The sequence below is a fragment of the Emydura macquarii genome, unplaced genomic scaffold (genome assembly GCF_026122565.2).
Source record: "Emydura macquarii macquarii isolate MOO-44397 ecotype Brisbane River unplaced genomic scaffold, CSIRO-AGI_Emac_v2 contig_2636, whole genome shotgun sequence".
NCBI lineage: Eukaryota > Metazoa > Chordata > Testudines > Chelidae > Emydura > Emydura macquarii.
The window spans coordinates 27592997-27609837 of record NW_027132773.1 but is presented as its reverse complement, the minus strand read 5'-3'; positions in this window follow the sequence as shown (position 1 = coordinate 27609837).

Sequence of the window (16841 nt, the reverse complement as noted above, 5' to 3'; positions counted from 1 at the left end):
CAGAACCACAAATGGATTATTTATAGATGTGAAGGCAGCCCTCTAAGTAAAGCATAAAGGGCAAAGTTTACAGAAGATTGATTTCCACAGCTTGTTACATCCATAAACCTATAACCCAAGTAGGTGCACAGGGGAGAATTCCCTTCTTAGGTCAGCTGTTTATTTCTGGCATGCACTTACAAACGCCGAGGGAGCAATAGAAGGGCATCACTATACTATCGTTAGAAAAAGCTGGTACAGAATCATTTCTGAAATACTTTGTTAAAAACTGAGGGAGGAAAAAAGTAAGCTATTTACTCTCAGTGGCCTCTATACATAATTCGTAAATGTTACAAAAAAATCAGTAAAAATCCAGCAGGAAATGTTACAAACCTCAGCATATAGGTCTCAGGTTCTTACACACTTCCTTTTGGCAGATGAAATGCAGACTTTTAGAGTTTTTTTCACCTGCTTCCATGAAGTCAAGTTGTTTAAGTCAAGTCAAGTCCCCCTTTTTTCTTTACAGACTTATTAATAGCAATGACACCATCAAAAACTCACTATAATATATAAAACTTTTATATGTCAAGAATATCCAATTTTTTAATTTGAACAACAACAGAGTCCTTCCAGTTGTCTCCGTCAGAGTTTTTAGGAGCATAAAGGGTGAGGATGGAAAGAGATATAGTTGGTAGGGCTGGGAGTTAGGAATGCGCGGTTCTGTTCCAACATCTGCCACTGACTCACTTTGGTTATGGACAAACCACGTAATCTCCAAGTCAAAATTTACACTTTTCTAGAAAGACTATAAAATTGCTTACTAACTCACTGGTATCTGTGTTGCAACAGTTAACTAATTCACCTTTGTAAAGCAGGTTTAAAATCCTTTATTAGTATATCTATTCCACTGATGGCGGGCCGAGGATGCACAGCACCAGAGAGGTTATCAGCACTTCACAAGATATAATTGTACAAGATCATAATTAATACATGTGAATGTTTAAACTAGATCAAGGGTGTCAAACTCATTTGCTATGGCAGGCCAGATTTGAATTAAATGTACTTCAAGTGGGCCATACATACCATAAATCGAAATACTAGGCACTTTTGGAGCGCTGTGTCTCGTGCCGGACCAAAAAGGTTGGCGGGCCATATCCAGCCCGTGGGCCGGATGTTTGAAACCCCTGAACTAGATCTTTCTTATAGTAAGATTTTTTTTTTTAATTTCAGTGTGTTCTTGGCAGAATGCCCTGTGTTCTTGCCTTTCTTTTGATTGTGTTCAATTAATTCAATTCAGGCATGGATCCCAGAATATTTAGGGGTTATTTTTATGTATTGTACCCAAAATATTTAAAGGGTACTATATGCTCGCTTCCACACTGCGGGATGGAGAAGTATTTCTTAACTGGCACAAATTGTCTCCTGTTGGCATTCTATTGTAGGGCAGTGGATTTTTTAATATAGAACACTGTGCCATTCAGCAAAATAAGCAAATAAATTTAGTGTAAATAGATTTTCCTCCATCCCTATTCTGTGTGAACAACACAGCTGTTAATTTAACAAACTAGGTTCTCCAGACACAGGATCCACCATACAACAGCAGCTGTTTCAGCACCCCAGACTTAATAGTTCACATTCCAATAGAGAGCTCCAAGTCAGTAGCAGCCAGATTACAGTAAAGAGCATCTATACAGCACCAATGCTGACCCTTAATTAATGATGCAGAACTAAAGCAAGTTACAATGCCCATTAAAAATAATGGCCTAAATCCACATGGGCTAGGGCCCACATCTGGGAAGTGGGAAGGGGGAAATTATGGTGAATGTCCCATTATATTTTAATACTTCTGTTTTCCTCAATTAAAAAAGTATCTGAAGGGAAGATTCTGCAGGTGAGTGTGTGGACTGTTTCTTATCATGTACGACTCCGAGTGTCTTGAATGTCCTTTTTACCATGTCTAGGATGACAGTCGGTTGGTTCAAAAAGCCAGGGATTGAGGATTCCAAATATCTTGTGGGGTCCTTTCGGTCTTGCTGAGCATGCCCAGTGGCAGGTGAGGGGTTCCCAGGTTTGAGAGAAAAGTCCCAGGTTCCAACCACTCACCTCTGCACCAACACCAACTCTCCCTCCTAGGAGGGTCAGAGGTAACACCTGGAACAAGCACTGCACTTAATCATAGAACAAACAATTTTATTTAAGCCAGGCAAAGCCAGGAATAGACTCAGGTCAGGGTCTCTAGCAGGGGTTACACAGACCCCTTACCCCTGGCACAATATATAGCAAAACAATACTCCTCTCACCCAGCAAGACACACCCAGACTATCTGCTCCACCCCAAAAGAGACTGGCCATCAAGGAGGGCAAATGACACGGATGCAGCATGGATCACCTCCCTGTGAGGCACACCACCCCACTGCCTTTGGAGCACTGGAAGTGAAGCTCCCTAGAAGTGGGGGGCTCATTGGTGCCCATCTGTGGCCCCACCCATGCTCCACCTGAGGCTCCACCCCCACTTGGATTCTCCCCCCCCCCCCCGAGGCTCTGCCCTTGCTTTGCCTCTTCCCCTTGGCCCCCTGCCGGCTGCTTGCTCCTCTCTGCCACGGAGAGGAGTGAGCAGGCGGGCCTCAGGGGAAGAGACGCAGAGGAGCGAGCAGGGCGTGCGTAGGAGCATCAGGGGAGAAGGCAGAAAGGAGCTGGCAGGGGACTAGAGGGAGGAGGGAATGGGGTGGGCAGAGGTGGAGCCAGGGCAGAGTCTCTGGGTTAGAGGTGGAGTAAAACAGGGCCTCTGGGGTGGGGCCACAGGCCTCCCCCCTGCCCCCCACATTTCTAGGTAGCTTCTGGAGCTTATGTGTAAGCCTCCCCAAATCGAAGACTCATGCGCCCCCTATGGCTTCACCCCCTTGGGGTCAGTCCAACCTCTCTATGCACTCTGATGCTGGCATGCAGTGAGAGCTCAGAATAGTGAGTCCTGTTGCAAGGTCTCAGCTGCTCTGTCAGCTCTAGGCTGCACAGTCTCCTTTTGCAATCATCTGGTTCTCCTTCAAGCGGCTCCCTCTCTGCCACAGCAAAGGCCTCCTGCTTCCTGCATCTGTTTCTTCCTTGGTCTCCTCTCCTAAATTTCCCAGGTTCATCCCCTGGTTGCCCCACCCCCCCGAATCTGTTCATTCACTCAAACCCTCCCAGGGATCAGAGTTAATTCTGTGTCCTTGTTAAATGTAGCACTTCTCTCCTCCCCCCGAGACAATCAGGTTTGTGCAGGGTAGCAGGTAGGAGGGCTAACTAGGGCAGAAAGGAAGGGGAAGGAAGGGAGGAGCTTTCTGCACAGCCCCACAGCATCACCATGTAAACACACCTGTCTCCAGGTAGCGGGCATGCCCTGTGGTTTGGCCATCCTCAGCATTGCTGTGCCAGTCGGGTTGGGAGACTTCCCTATTTTGCCTTTGAGAACTCCTGGGGGCTCTACCTCATTGCCCTGTTGTCCCCTCCCCCAGGTCAGGCTCAGGTGCCATGTCTACTTAGTCAAAGCAGAGGATCAGTGCAATGAGCTGATTGCAATACAACCCTATGGGTTGATGGGTGTGGTTCAGGACTCTCCCTGGTGGCGCTCCTTTCTGGACCATGATCAGGCTGCAGGCCACCATGATCGGGTTTCACGGGTGCCACAGTATGGTTCCACTTGGGCAGTATAATCCTTGGCCCCTATGGCAGTCTTGGTCCTACATAGGGGGAAGGTCTTGGTGTTCAGCCCACAAAGGGCGGGTATCCCTGATCTTAGCCTTTCCAACCTCGCCATGTATGTTGGTGAAGCGCTGGTACTTCTGTATTTGTTTCATGGTGTTTTGCCACATCCTCCTTTCCCTGCAGGACTAGCAGGGGGTTCATGAGCCTGCAGCACCTTTAGCAAATCATCATAGTCGTGCTGGAGCAGGTTCATGCGTACAACAACAGGGGGCAAGGCATGATCATCAGTGTCACTTGCAACGATCCCCCATTGGTGAAGTATCTTGGAGCCCAGCTGTACATCAGCAAGCACATACCCCACGTGCAGGATGCTGAGCCTGTGCCCAACATCAAGTTGGATACAGTTGTTGGGAGGGTTCAATAAGTCCTGTGTCTGGCAGTGCCAGTAAAATGTCCTTTTCTGGATAGTAGTTATCTGGGAAGCGGTATCCAGCAGTCCCTCCATCTACACACCATTCAGGACAATGGCAACAATCAGGCATTTGCTGATGAATTTGGTTCATTCCTGATTGAGCGTTGGACCTAGTGTTTGTCCCTTCAGGGCTCGATTTCATGCCCCAAGGACCCCCTACTTAAAGCCAGCCTTCGTTGGGAGCATCTCCTCACAATATGGCCAGCTTTCCCACATTCCCAGCAGATCGGTTTGTCTAGGATGGTCAACCTATAGTTGTCCCTCCGCCCTGGCCCGCTCCCTGACCACTGCACTTGTCTCTGCAACTGCATCTCTGTTTGCGTGCTTAGCTCCTTCATGTATCTGGACAACTCAGCCAGCAGGTCCCTGGAGCCAGGTCCTAGGATGAATGGAGGCTGAGTTGCCTGGCCACTGTCTGGAAAGTGGGGCCGCTTGGTGCCAGCATCTCAGGGGGTGATTTTGTGGGTCTTTACACTGGCTGGGAAATTTCAGCCCATCCCCATCCAGGTTCAAGTGTCAGGTGTGGGTAACCCAAGCCCACCGTGTGTGTGGCATAGGTAGTGCCCAGGCTCTCAAGTGTTTGCAACCTAACTGTGTCCACAGCCTTTTTCTTGAAGTCCTCAAAGTTTATACTGAGATATTGGACCCACGGGGAGTGCAAAGCATACCAAGCAACCGGCTCACAGGCCCCTTCTGCCAGTCGTCGCACTAGGTCCTGGGCCAGGGAAGGTCTTTTTGCTGGAGCGTAGACTCACTTAAAGGCTGTCGGCAAAGTCCTTGGGTGTTTCAGTAGGTTTTTGAGCCCTACCTAAGAACTCTTTAATCTGTCTGTGGGGGGTCAGGGACCCATAAACCTGATCCAGTTCCTTAAAAACATTTTCAGCAGTACTATTCTGGTCATTTAGACAGGTCTGCACCTCCCGTAGGGTGGCTGCCTCCAGCTGGCCCAACAGGATCCCCACCTCTGGTACTCAGGGAGGTGGTATGTGTTAAACGTGGATTGCAGCCCTGCCCAGATAGCTGGTCTGACCATCCACTGTAAACCAGGGCAACCCTGGGTCCCCTATGTGGTGTGTCAAAGCCACTGGGGCTGAACAAGGTGGTAGGAGGGCAGCTAGGTTGCAGCGGGTTGTGGGAGAGTCTGTATGATTCAAAGATGTCCCTGATGCCTCAGATATTGTCCCTGGGGATCCCTGCCTAAACTCCCCACATCCTGTTCATGATGCCACTTGTCAAGTGTCAGACACACACCTCTGCACAAAGACCAACGGTCTTAGGGGTAACACCTGGAACAAGCACCATACTTAACCACAAAACAACACTTTTATTTAACCCAGGCAAAGCCAGGAGTAGATCCCAGGCAGGATCTCCAGCAGGGGTTACACAGACTCTCTTGCCCCCGGCACAGCATACAGCAAAACAGCCTCCTGCGACATGACTGACTAGACACACACAGACTCTCTGGTCCATGTCAATGCAATTCTCCCCCCCCCCCCCCCATATATACCTTTGGGTCAGTCCAGCCTGCCCCTGCACTCTGATGCTGGCGTGTGATGTGAGGTCAGAATGGTGGGTCCTGTCACGTGGTCTCAACTGTTCTGTCAGCTTCAAGCTGGGCATTTTTAACAAACCCCTTTTGCAAGCCACTGGCTCTCCATGCAGTTCCCTCTGTGCCACAGCTCAGGGCTGCTGCTTCCTGTGCCAGTTTCTTCCTTTGTTTCCTCTCCAAATTTTCCCAGGCTCATCCCCAATCTCACCTCCCATCTGCTCATTCACTCAAACCCTCCCAGGGGTCAGAGTTAATTCCATGTCCTGGTTTTGGAGTGGCACTCCCCCCAGCCAATCAGCTTTGTGCAAAGTAGCAGGATGGGATGAAGGGGGGAGAAAGGAAAGGGATGGAGGGGAGGAGCCTTCTGCCCAGCCCCACACCAGCATCTCAATTACTTGCTCTCAACACAATTTGGACTAATTTGGACTTTTGTGTACTGTGCTTTAAGAGCAAATTTTAATTTCTTAGTAAGAAAAAAAAATAATTTTCCATGCAAACCTACTTTACTGTGATGTGCTTTACACTATCCCATCATATTCCATGCATAAAAGGTACTTAAAGTAAGTGCCTCTTTATAATAGCAAACAAAGCATTACTCATTACATTGTTAAAAAATCACTGAAGAGAGGACAAAGGATCTGACCCCATGTCCATTGATATCACTGGAAGTCTTTCCATCAGCTTACACTGGGTGCTGTATCAGATCATAGGCCCCAAACATGCAAGCAATTCCAGGTGCTTAGAGGAGTCTGCCCGTGGTGGGCTCACAGCAGGACTGGAGCTTCAGTATGTAATGCAGCACTACAAACATAATGTTGCTAACATAAACGACCAAAGGCGACATGAATGCAAGTACAAGAAAAATTAAAAAGGAACAGAACTCTGCCCCAAGTCCAAACTTATTTCTATTTTGGGTCCTGAAATCAAGCTTGTTTTCTCTCCAGCAAAATTCTTCATAAGGGACTAAATACTGTGTGCCAAATATTCTCAGTGAGGACCAGATTGGTATGTCTTTCTTCACTTTAAGTAGAACCTTACTCCTCAAATAGCACTGTTGAAATTAATGAGACTATTGTGAATAAAAACCTCAGTCTAGTCCTGCATGGCCACGTCTACACTAGGAAAAAGGTGTACTTTATCAAACATTAGCTGGTTGAAGTAAACCCTACATTCTCCCTAAAATTTACCTCAACCAGCTACCACATGTTAAAATTAGAGCTTGCCTTGTCTGCAACTAGGATGCTAACATATTAGTCAACACACTTTTTTTCCCCTCCTTACTGAGGCCAAAGCCAATAAGTAAAAAGATGAGAACACAAAACCCATACAGTGAATTACTTCAGCCTGCACTCAGAGGAGCAGGTTGCTAATTCTTTCCTACCTGATGGTCAATTCTGGAAGTCCATGAAAATTTACTGTGGGATAGAACCCACAATTTCTAACAAAATTGGAAAATGAAATATTCCCAGTAGGGCATTTTTTTCAGGACTCCATACAGTAATTTTCCAGTCTGGCAACAATTAAAATGGTAGCATTTTCAAATAAAGTTCATATTTTTAAGAATTAATTTAAAACTGAAGCTTGGGAGCTTGTCTGGAAAAATATACTATAATTCATTATTACTGCCATATCTGGCACTTAAAAGCAAAACTATTTATTGTTAATTCTGAATGTTGACAATCATCTAAATGAAAACCCTTGGAAGGTTACTATATGCATTAAAATGAGGTAAGTCATATTATTCATGTAATTTCTCTCTGTTAGACTTCCTAAATAAACTCTTGAATAAAGGGGAAATGAATTTTAATTGCATAGAGAATGTCTGAGTTCTAAGTACAGGTATACATGCTGTGCCAGCTCTTGCAGACCTGCGTTTTTATTCCTTACATTTCATTTTGATCACCCTGTTAAGTATACGGTCATATGCACAAAGGGAATCATTTTTCTTTTAAATTATTAATTAAAAGATTAATTCACACCTTCAGGTCTCCCATAAGAGCAATGTTCCAATATCTGTGCTGCTTTTAATGAGGTGTGCAAGAGCGATCCAAGAATTATTAATTTCTACAGTAATATTTCCAATGTTATTAAGAAAATCTTTAGCATTCAATGAAGCACAAACCTCATACATGAGCTCCAAACAGCACATGAACTCATGCTGAATTTGAAATGGAAAAAAACAATAAAAAAAATGTAAAGAAATGCACAAAAGAGAAAACTGCCCTGCTTGGGTGCCCACAGGTTTCCTTAAATAGCCTCCTTAATGACTGGTGTTCAAGTGGCAAAAGGTACTGCTTACTCCCAAATTACTCTGGTAGTTATTTCCAGAGGAAAACATTAGCAATTGCACACCATTTTTAATACAGATCTGATAAGCAAAATGTGCCTAGTTGTTTTGAGAGGCTGCTCCTACTCTATAGCATCAAACATAAGCTATTTGTAATCACTCTCCAGGCCCTTAATGGTCAATCCCCCCCCTATTTATCTCTCATTTGCTACTGAGCTGTCAATGCTCACCTCCTATCATCCCACAATGCCAATTTTCACTGCCCAATTTTTAAATTTTCAAACGAGCACCCTTGTGTAGAGCTACCTCATAATCCACCTTCAAATCCCTTCTCAAAACTCTTCTTTGCCCTGGTGCCTGCAAAAACTTGACAACAGACACGTTGGTGGTGTGTAGAAACCAGTTTATCATGCTGACCCATATGGTCTCATTATTTGCTTGAACTCCCCCTGTATCCACCTGTTGTCTTTTGACTTATCCTTAGACTGTAAGCTCTTTGGGGCAGGGATCATCTTTTCATTGTGTTTGTACAGCCCCTTGCACAAGAGTCCTGGTCCATGACTCGGGTTCCTAAGCTCTAAGGCAATACTACTAGAACTACAACCAAATAGTAGCAGCACTGCACAATGCTCACCACTTTATATTCCTGAGGAGCACACTTTCCCACTCTTATTGTGCTAACTAATAGGGCCTTGTTAAATTTGCTTGGTCTTCATTTATTTACTGTTTTCATGGTCTCTTGGGATAAGTACTCATCTGTTGAACTATTTCTTGCAATGCCATTTACTACCAAGTTACCTACTTGACACACACTGCCATAGCACTGATCTGATTTGGCCTCAGGAAGGTTAGCCCTAAGGGATAATGACATACTGGGAGAAGTAACTAAGGGGATGTTAGCCAATAAAGATGAATGAATGACTCCTAAAACAAGCAATACTACATCTGTTGAAAATAGCAAAATATACAAGAACCTAAAATTCACTGTTTCAGCAAATATTTCTGCCATCTAACTTATTCTTTGGAATGCTAGCAGAAAGCAAAGAGAAGAGTTGCAAGGACTGACACAAAGATCCATAACTGAAATTTAGCTTGCTTCCCTGAAACAGTCCTGTTTCTATACATGGATTTTATAATATTAATCATAAGACTTTATAAGCTCTTATTTTGGAGTTTTGATTAGGCCCTAGTCCATCTCTGTCTAAAATGGAAAATCACAAGTTTGTCAAAACTAACAGTTGCTGTTGAAAAACAAGTCACATTTGAGGAGCAGCAGCTGAACCATGAAACTGTATGGCGAAAAACAGCTTTGCTGTAGCCAGCATTTAATCTTTACTCCCATGACAAACATCTTCTCTCCTCCCTTCCTGCAACTCTACCAATTTTATTTTCTCAAAGAAAAATGTAAAACTGCAGTAAAAAGTAAGAGGCAATTAAACACTCACCTTTTTTTATGCATTACATTTACAGGACAAAAATATTATATGGCTTTGGGTCAATCTACTGTGAACATCCAAAGAGTATTAAATAGCTTTATTTTTAACATACATCATTTTATAATGAGTAAGCAGTGGACTTATTGCAGTGGAGTCAAGGAACCATTTTATTCATTCTAATGTGTTTTCTTTAGATGCTTTACTGCTAGTTGTAGGATCTCTAAAATTGACAGCGTATGTTAGAAATTACATAAAACAACACAGTTTAATTCACTGCTAGAAAAAAACATAATAAGATGATTTAAACCAGCAGGAGCTCTTGATTTCAATCTAAACATTAATCTTAGATTACTGCCTTCATGCACAGAGGGAACAGAATTTTGTTCAAGACAATTCACTTTAGTGGGTCTTACTGACATACAACATGGATGTACTAGGCCTTACTCGTGAGCTTTTTCAGGATTTTTTTTTTCACTCCTCTTCTGTACAGAAAGTGAGGGGTATTAAACAATAACTGAAAAATATGACTTTGGCAGCGGACACAGCCCCGTGCAAAGGACTGTATTCATATAATACACTGTCATGTCATTCTTTAACATAGTTTTTAAACTGACAGGAGATGCTCTTCTATACTTAATCCATAACAGGAGCAAAAAGCCACATCAGCACATGGGAAACTAGGCTTTTAGCTAAGCCTGGAATTTTGCTGAGTTTAAGCCAGAGCCTCCCCCTTCTTTATATTGTATCATATTCAGATTCTGACATCAAAGCAGTCTGCCATATTTCAAGCTATGGATATTAGCCTTAAGTGTCTCCCAAATTGTGTGTGTTCAGTCAGAACCCATTCTGCGTCATCCTTTGATCTGTGATATAAATGGAAGAAGCATTCAGACTGCCTCCTTAAAAAGGACCAAGCACTGTCATTTTAACACTAGCTACCAGATGAGAAACATTTTCCCTGACCTGAGTGTCTGAGGGATTCCACTCTCAGCCCCTACAATTCTTGATTACTAGATATTTATTCTTCTCCCTTTAATACTATTTTGCATGAGATTGAAAAAAAGGGAAATTATTTGAGCAATTTATAACATGGTACTGCATTCTGCTCCGTGGCACTGTTCCTTAAAGATCAGCCGTGTGGAGGATTTGTTTTGAAATGATCTCTCAGAGAACATTTTGTAAAACAACAATTGTAAAGTAAGCACAATTAAAATTTACATTGGGTTCTTCTGGTCTTTTATGGCCTGACGCTATATCACAGCTCCCATTAGCAGCTCCCTGTGGAATCTCATTTTGCAATCAAAATGACAGTTTGCATCACCAACAGCAGACATTACTTGAAATGTCATGTAATTGAATACTCCAAAAGGACACAGTCTTTTTGAAATCTAGGGCCTGACCCAAAGTCTTCAGAAATCAGTGGAAAGACGCATCAACATCAGTGAGCTTTGGATCAGGGCAAGTGTCTGTTTAAGTGGGGAGGTAAAAAGTTTAATGTAGAATTTTTACACCTATGTGAAAGTCCCTCCACCATTTGTTGTGGATTTGCAATCACAGTGGCCTGTCTTTTACCAAAGGGGAACGGGGGAAAAAAGATGTTCTTCACTCACTTTGCCTGGTCAGAGACCCACATAAATAGGAGAACCCACCGATAAACATACTGTCAAATGTACAAACTCAGCAACCTCAAAAGAATTTCTCTAATCTCTCAATAATTGTAAGCACAGTTAAAGGGTCTTAAAGAGTTGTTTTCAATAGCTTACTTTCTGGATATTTTAATTTTCAGGCTGAAATTTGGCCTGTTTGTTTTCAGCCTGGAAGCAATTTTTTTGTTGTTAGCCTGTGGCACTGGTGCATTTTGATGGCAAGCTTAGTAAACCAGCTAGTATCTGCAATTATAGTACTGTAGTGAACCTTTATTCTGAGACTATACTTGGGTGCATCCTGAGGCTGAGCATAGCTTACTTTGCTTTGGCATTCAAGCGATAAGGCAAATAAGGCAAGTACCAAATAAAACCACTTATTTCAAGGGTCCATTTGTCAATGCCTTTGAGTCACGAGCCATTATGCTACAAGGCACATGCACTGAAAATCTGTCTTACCAAACCCATGCATCATGGTGCAGCTCTGTACTGATGCCACATCTTTCAGGGCTCCAGAGTGTCAACATCTGTGTTGTGTGCTTACATCCCCTAAACAGTTTGACTATGAAAGCATTCTGGGACAACTTGGCATCAGTGTTGCCTAGCTTGAAGCCTTTGGATCATCCACAGACTTGGGTTGTGGAGAACAACTGCACAGGAACCAGCTGGGGACATCTTTGGTTTTAGAAAGCTACTTGCACCATCTTGAGGTGCCTTTGTGCCTTACTCCAATCTATAGTATTGATTAGTATGTTTTTCAGGATGGCTTTAAAATGATATGCAAATACACAGCATGTCCTTATTAGATCCTGACATAGCATGGCTGGGCATCATAACCCTCTCTTCAAGGCTCTGAAGCATCAAGGGGCCTGCTTTACAAGACAGTTCTGCACAGATATCATATAGCAACAGCTCACTGATGTTCAAGGTCAGGGAATAAAAGGTGCAATTCTCCTTTTGCTTATACTGGTTTTACACTACCATAACTCCCTTGACTAGTTATTCTGGATTTATAAGTGTTACAGACAAGAATTAGGCCCACAGGAACTAGATTTTCTATGGGTTTTTTAATTGATGCAAGGAATGAAACTATAGTATATCATCCAAGTATGCCAACAAAGAGTAATAAGTTTTGGCATCCCTTAATGTACCTTATTAGATGCTGAAAAGACCTTTTGGCGTTATAAAGCCTAACAGCAATCTATTAATTAAGCTGTCTCAGGAGGATACATTAAAAGTGCTTTTGTGTCTGCCCTACTTTTATATATATCTTCTTTATCATACAGGCACTTGAACATGATCACCCCAATAGTACTATATTTAATTTGGTTTTGAAATCTCTTTATGGCTGTATACATTACTTATTAATCTTCATGTAACTAAATATGTAGGCCATGAAAGACCAAGAGACTATTGCTTCCTCCCCAATTAATTTGAGAAAATATAGCTCTTCTTAATTCCATGGTTCTGTAAATCAATGGAAGTAAGCCTGTCCTCATTTCTACTTTTAAAAACCAGTACTGAGGAATTTATCCAGGAATTTTCTCAACTCCTGGAATTTAATGCTTGACCTCTGTTATTCAAAATCATCTCTGTTCCTTGCAAGGGAAATATATATAGTAACTCACTCTTAAGGATGAGGATTTCATTTATTTTGAGTTGGAGAATATTTTGTGCTTACATTCCTTTGTTAGAATTTATTATAATCATTCAAGTTACTAAAAAAAAAGACAGTATTACTATTCCATGCATTAAAAAACCCTAGAGTTTTCAATCATTTTCTTTAAAAATTACAAATAATTATACTAACCCTGTCGCTTACATCTTTATCAGGCACTGTGAATTTGACACATCAGATGTCAGACTCTTAAGTACTTACTTAAACTTGTAAAAGATTGGATGCTATTTTGGCTACACTGCTTAAAAATGGGCATTCTTGAAATGTGCCTGTTCAAGATGACAGAAGACTTAAGGAATGAATAAAGACATGAAGGTAATGATAAGGGACACAATACTATTCTGATACTGGAAAAAAGGGAATGCCCAGGTTGGGGAAAAAATTTGATATCTTGTCTGGTATCCTGCATCTGGCTGTAGCCTATGTCAGAAGCTTGAGAGGAAGGAATAAAGAGAATATATATTGTATGGATAGTTGTCCAATATCTTCCCAACTTCAACTGTTCTGCAATCGTGAAGTGGCACATTCCTACAATGTCCATTTTTCATCAGAGTAGCCTGAATGGCATCCAGTCTTTAGATCAGCTGATGCCCTGAAGGAGGAGATTGAATACCCTCTCAATTTTTGTCTTAGCTATAGTCATTGAAGTATTCTTATTTGTATAAATGAGACAAGGTGGATGAAGTAATATCTTTGACTGGACCAACTTCTATTAGTGAAAGAGACCTGTTCTCCCCAGACCTGAAGAAATGCAGTGTAAGCTCAAAAGCTTGAGTCTTTCATCAAACAGAAGTTGGTCCAATAAAAGATGTTACCTCACCCACCTTGCCTCTCTAATATCCCGGGATCAACGTGGCTACATGAACCTTGCAAACAACATAGCTGTATAAGTGTCTTTTTTTAACTTGTTTTGAGAAATCAAATTAGTGACCTAGAAAACGAATTTAGATTAGACATGGATTTCTGAAGGTATTCCATGAAAGACCGTGATTTTTCACAATGATTAATGAAGAGCATAGACTTTTTTAAAAACTTTATTTTAAGCCTGTAAACTTCCTTCCCTCCCACTCCCACCAAACATACTATAAAAGCCTTTCAATCCCTTCCTCACCAAAACAGCCACATCTGCCATCTATTATAGTTTTTTCTTACTTGTTGTCCTAGCACCCACCCTACAACAGGTTGTTCTGATTAGAAACCTGGACTCCAAGTTTAAAAGAGGAAATGTCCAAGGCTTTACATTTACAGCATTCATGCAGGACCATATTCCCAATCTCCCTCAAACCCTCCCCCTTCCCCCCCCCCCCCATTGCCTCCTCACTGAAGAGCACTCCAACAATGGTAGCCCTAGCCCTCCCATCACTAGATTCCAAGGATGGAGGGAGGCCCTCTTTGGCATAAAGCTTCTTACTCCACTAAATTACAGACAGTAGGAAAGCATTCCGTAGAGACTGGGCAGCTTCTTTTCAGTTTGGAGATATTCTGGGATATTCCCAGCTACTTCCAATCCAGGAAGGAAAGGAATAAAATTGGGATTTTCAAATTCAACGGTTATGGACCAAGACCACACATTGGAGAACAATATTGTTTTTAATTTCCTTCCTAAATTTAAAGGTAGTTTGTGGCTATTGAAAAAGCTTTCTTTAGTCTTTCCTTTCATATTTCATCTTCAGTGACTCTTAAATTTGCTTAAAATAAAAATGAAAAGACATAGACCCTGAAAACATTGCTTTATTGCGCTAGGCTATGTATTAACTGAATAGGCAATATGCAACTCCTTCTTTCGTGTTCTCCTATGCTAGCACAATGCTGCAATATTTGTGTTACATACACTCCAGGGGAATAACTGACTTGTTCAAAAATATAGAATATCAAATTCTTCTTTACAATATAGTATCTGTGAAATTCCAAGTACATGCTGATATTCCACTCAAACAGAAGTGTCTCTTTCAACAATGCAGTTGGAGGGAATAGTATCAGATCTCATGCACAGGTCTTTAACTACACAATTCCTTTCATTGCTAATAGGAACTGTGTATGTAATCCTTCTGTGAGGTGGTGTCAATGGAAACAAGCGCTGCGTTCAATATCTAGGGATTCCTCTTGGTAACAGAACCAGTTCAAGCCCCAGCCAGTAACCTGGGCAAATTAAATACTATCCCTGGGTGCCTCTAAGAGGCAATACTTCCCCACTTGCAAGCACTGAGTCTGTGTAAAACAAAAGAAAACTTTTAATAAAAGGGAAAGGGAACCCAGCATTAATTTGGGAAAACACCACAATCATGATTTAAAAGCACATAACCATACGCAAACACCCAGCGCACTGTACATTGAGCAGTGTCCTTTGGCTCAGTTTCCCACTTTGCAGTATGACAATCCAACAACCAAATGTCCCTTCAGCACACCACTCCCCTTTTCTTTCCCTTCACTGCACCCCACTTAGTTGATTATCCTTGTTCAATGCAGACCCAGAGTTCAGAGGTAGGTGAATCCACATGAACATATCACCCCTGAAAAAGGTGGGGCGTAAGCAGTGCCTCTGCTGCCGTCACTGCTTCTGCAGCTGGCTCATTGGGCTGCTATTATTTCTGCCACTTCTTGCTGCTCACTGGCATCTCTGCCACTGTTATTTCTGCTGCTGGCTGGCTGCTAACTGCCACTTCTACGACGCTGCATTCTGAGGTTCTGCCACTTAACTCAGCTCTTAGTGATTTCACCAGGTAGTGGGGAACCTCACTGCTAGTGCAGTCTCTGCCTTGTCTTGCACTGCAACAGTGCCCTCACGCCAGGTCTAAGGCTTAGCTCCTCACCCTGCTCGTCTGTGATTGTAGCTGTAGTAATCACTGAACAGAAACAAGGACTCTCAATTGACCTCAATCAGCTCTGTCTGTAAATACTAGAGCTGTGAGGGTCAAACAGTGTCTAGAGCTTTTTAGGCAGAGTCCACACCATGTAGGAATATTTGTCCCCACCCGCTTTCATCTCCAATGGGATTTGGCATCCCTACCCTCTGCTTAGCAAGAGAAGTTCAGTTTAGGGCATGCTCAATACAATTCTGCTGCTCTTTACTCAGACACTAAGAATAACAACATTTCATTACTCCTGCATTCAAAAGTAAAGTGAATTATAACCCAAACCAGACAAAATTGATCACCTTGGCAAAGCAGCCCTGTCTGCTGAACACCTAAGCAGAGTAGGTGTGTCTATGCAAGTACTGTCTGCTCCTGAAGTTTTTTTCCCCTCAATTCTTTCCTAGATGTCAGGCAAGAGCTCATTCAGACCCTGCTTATGTGTGGTTAAAAACCCACAGAGTATCAAATTAAGAATATTCACCTGAAATGCCAAATGCCTTAAAGGGGCCTACACCTGCAACATACATAAAGGATTCATCATCAGTCATAGCGATCTGCAAGGGGAGCATAAACGAATGATCTACTTCTCTATTGCCGCAAAGGATGTGGGAATTGTTTGATGATTTTATTTATTTATTTATTTATCTATCTTTGGGTAGCATCTGTTGTAATAATACTCCATTATCTAGTAAAGGAATGTCAAAGTGAGGGAGGGTAGTCCAGTGACACTTGGAGGAACAAAGCAGCAGGGTGATGTCAAAGTTACAAACACAATTTTGGGAAAATTTAGAGAGCTCTTGCTTTCCAGCATATGAATACCAATGGTTGTGTGCGAGGAGCACCCCTTGATTAAATGGAAAAAAAAGTTTATGGCCTGTATTTTCAGAAGTTGTTAGTGATTTTTCTGTCTCTATTTTTGGAAGCTAAACTTGAGGCAGCTTGGAGGAGCCAATTTTTGAAAAGTGCTGAGCCCCGGCCCTCTGAAAACCAAGCCATTTTAAAAGCACCTCAAGCTGGACACCCAAAAACGGGAACCTAAAATCACAAGTCACTTTTTAAAAAATGAAGTATACGGTCTGTGTACTGGAAAATGAAAGGGTTTTCACATTCTGAGAAACATTTCACTTGATATGTTTTACTCAGTGATAGAATTGAAGCAGCTCTTCTACAATGCAACACATAGCACTATCACAAGTCCTCTTTGTCCCTCTGGGACTATAAATTTCAGTAAAATCCCCATACATAATATAGAGACCTCACTTTAA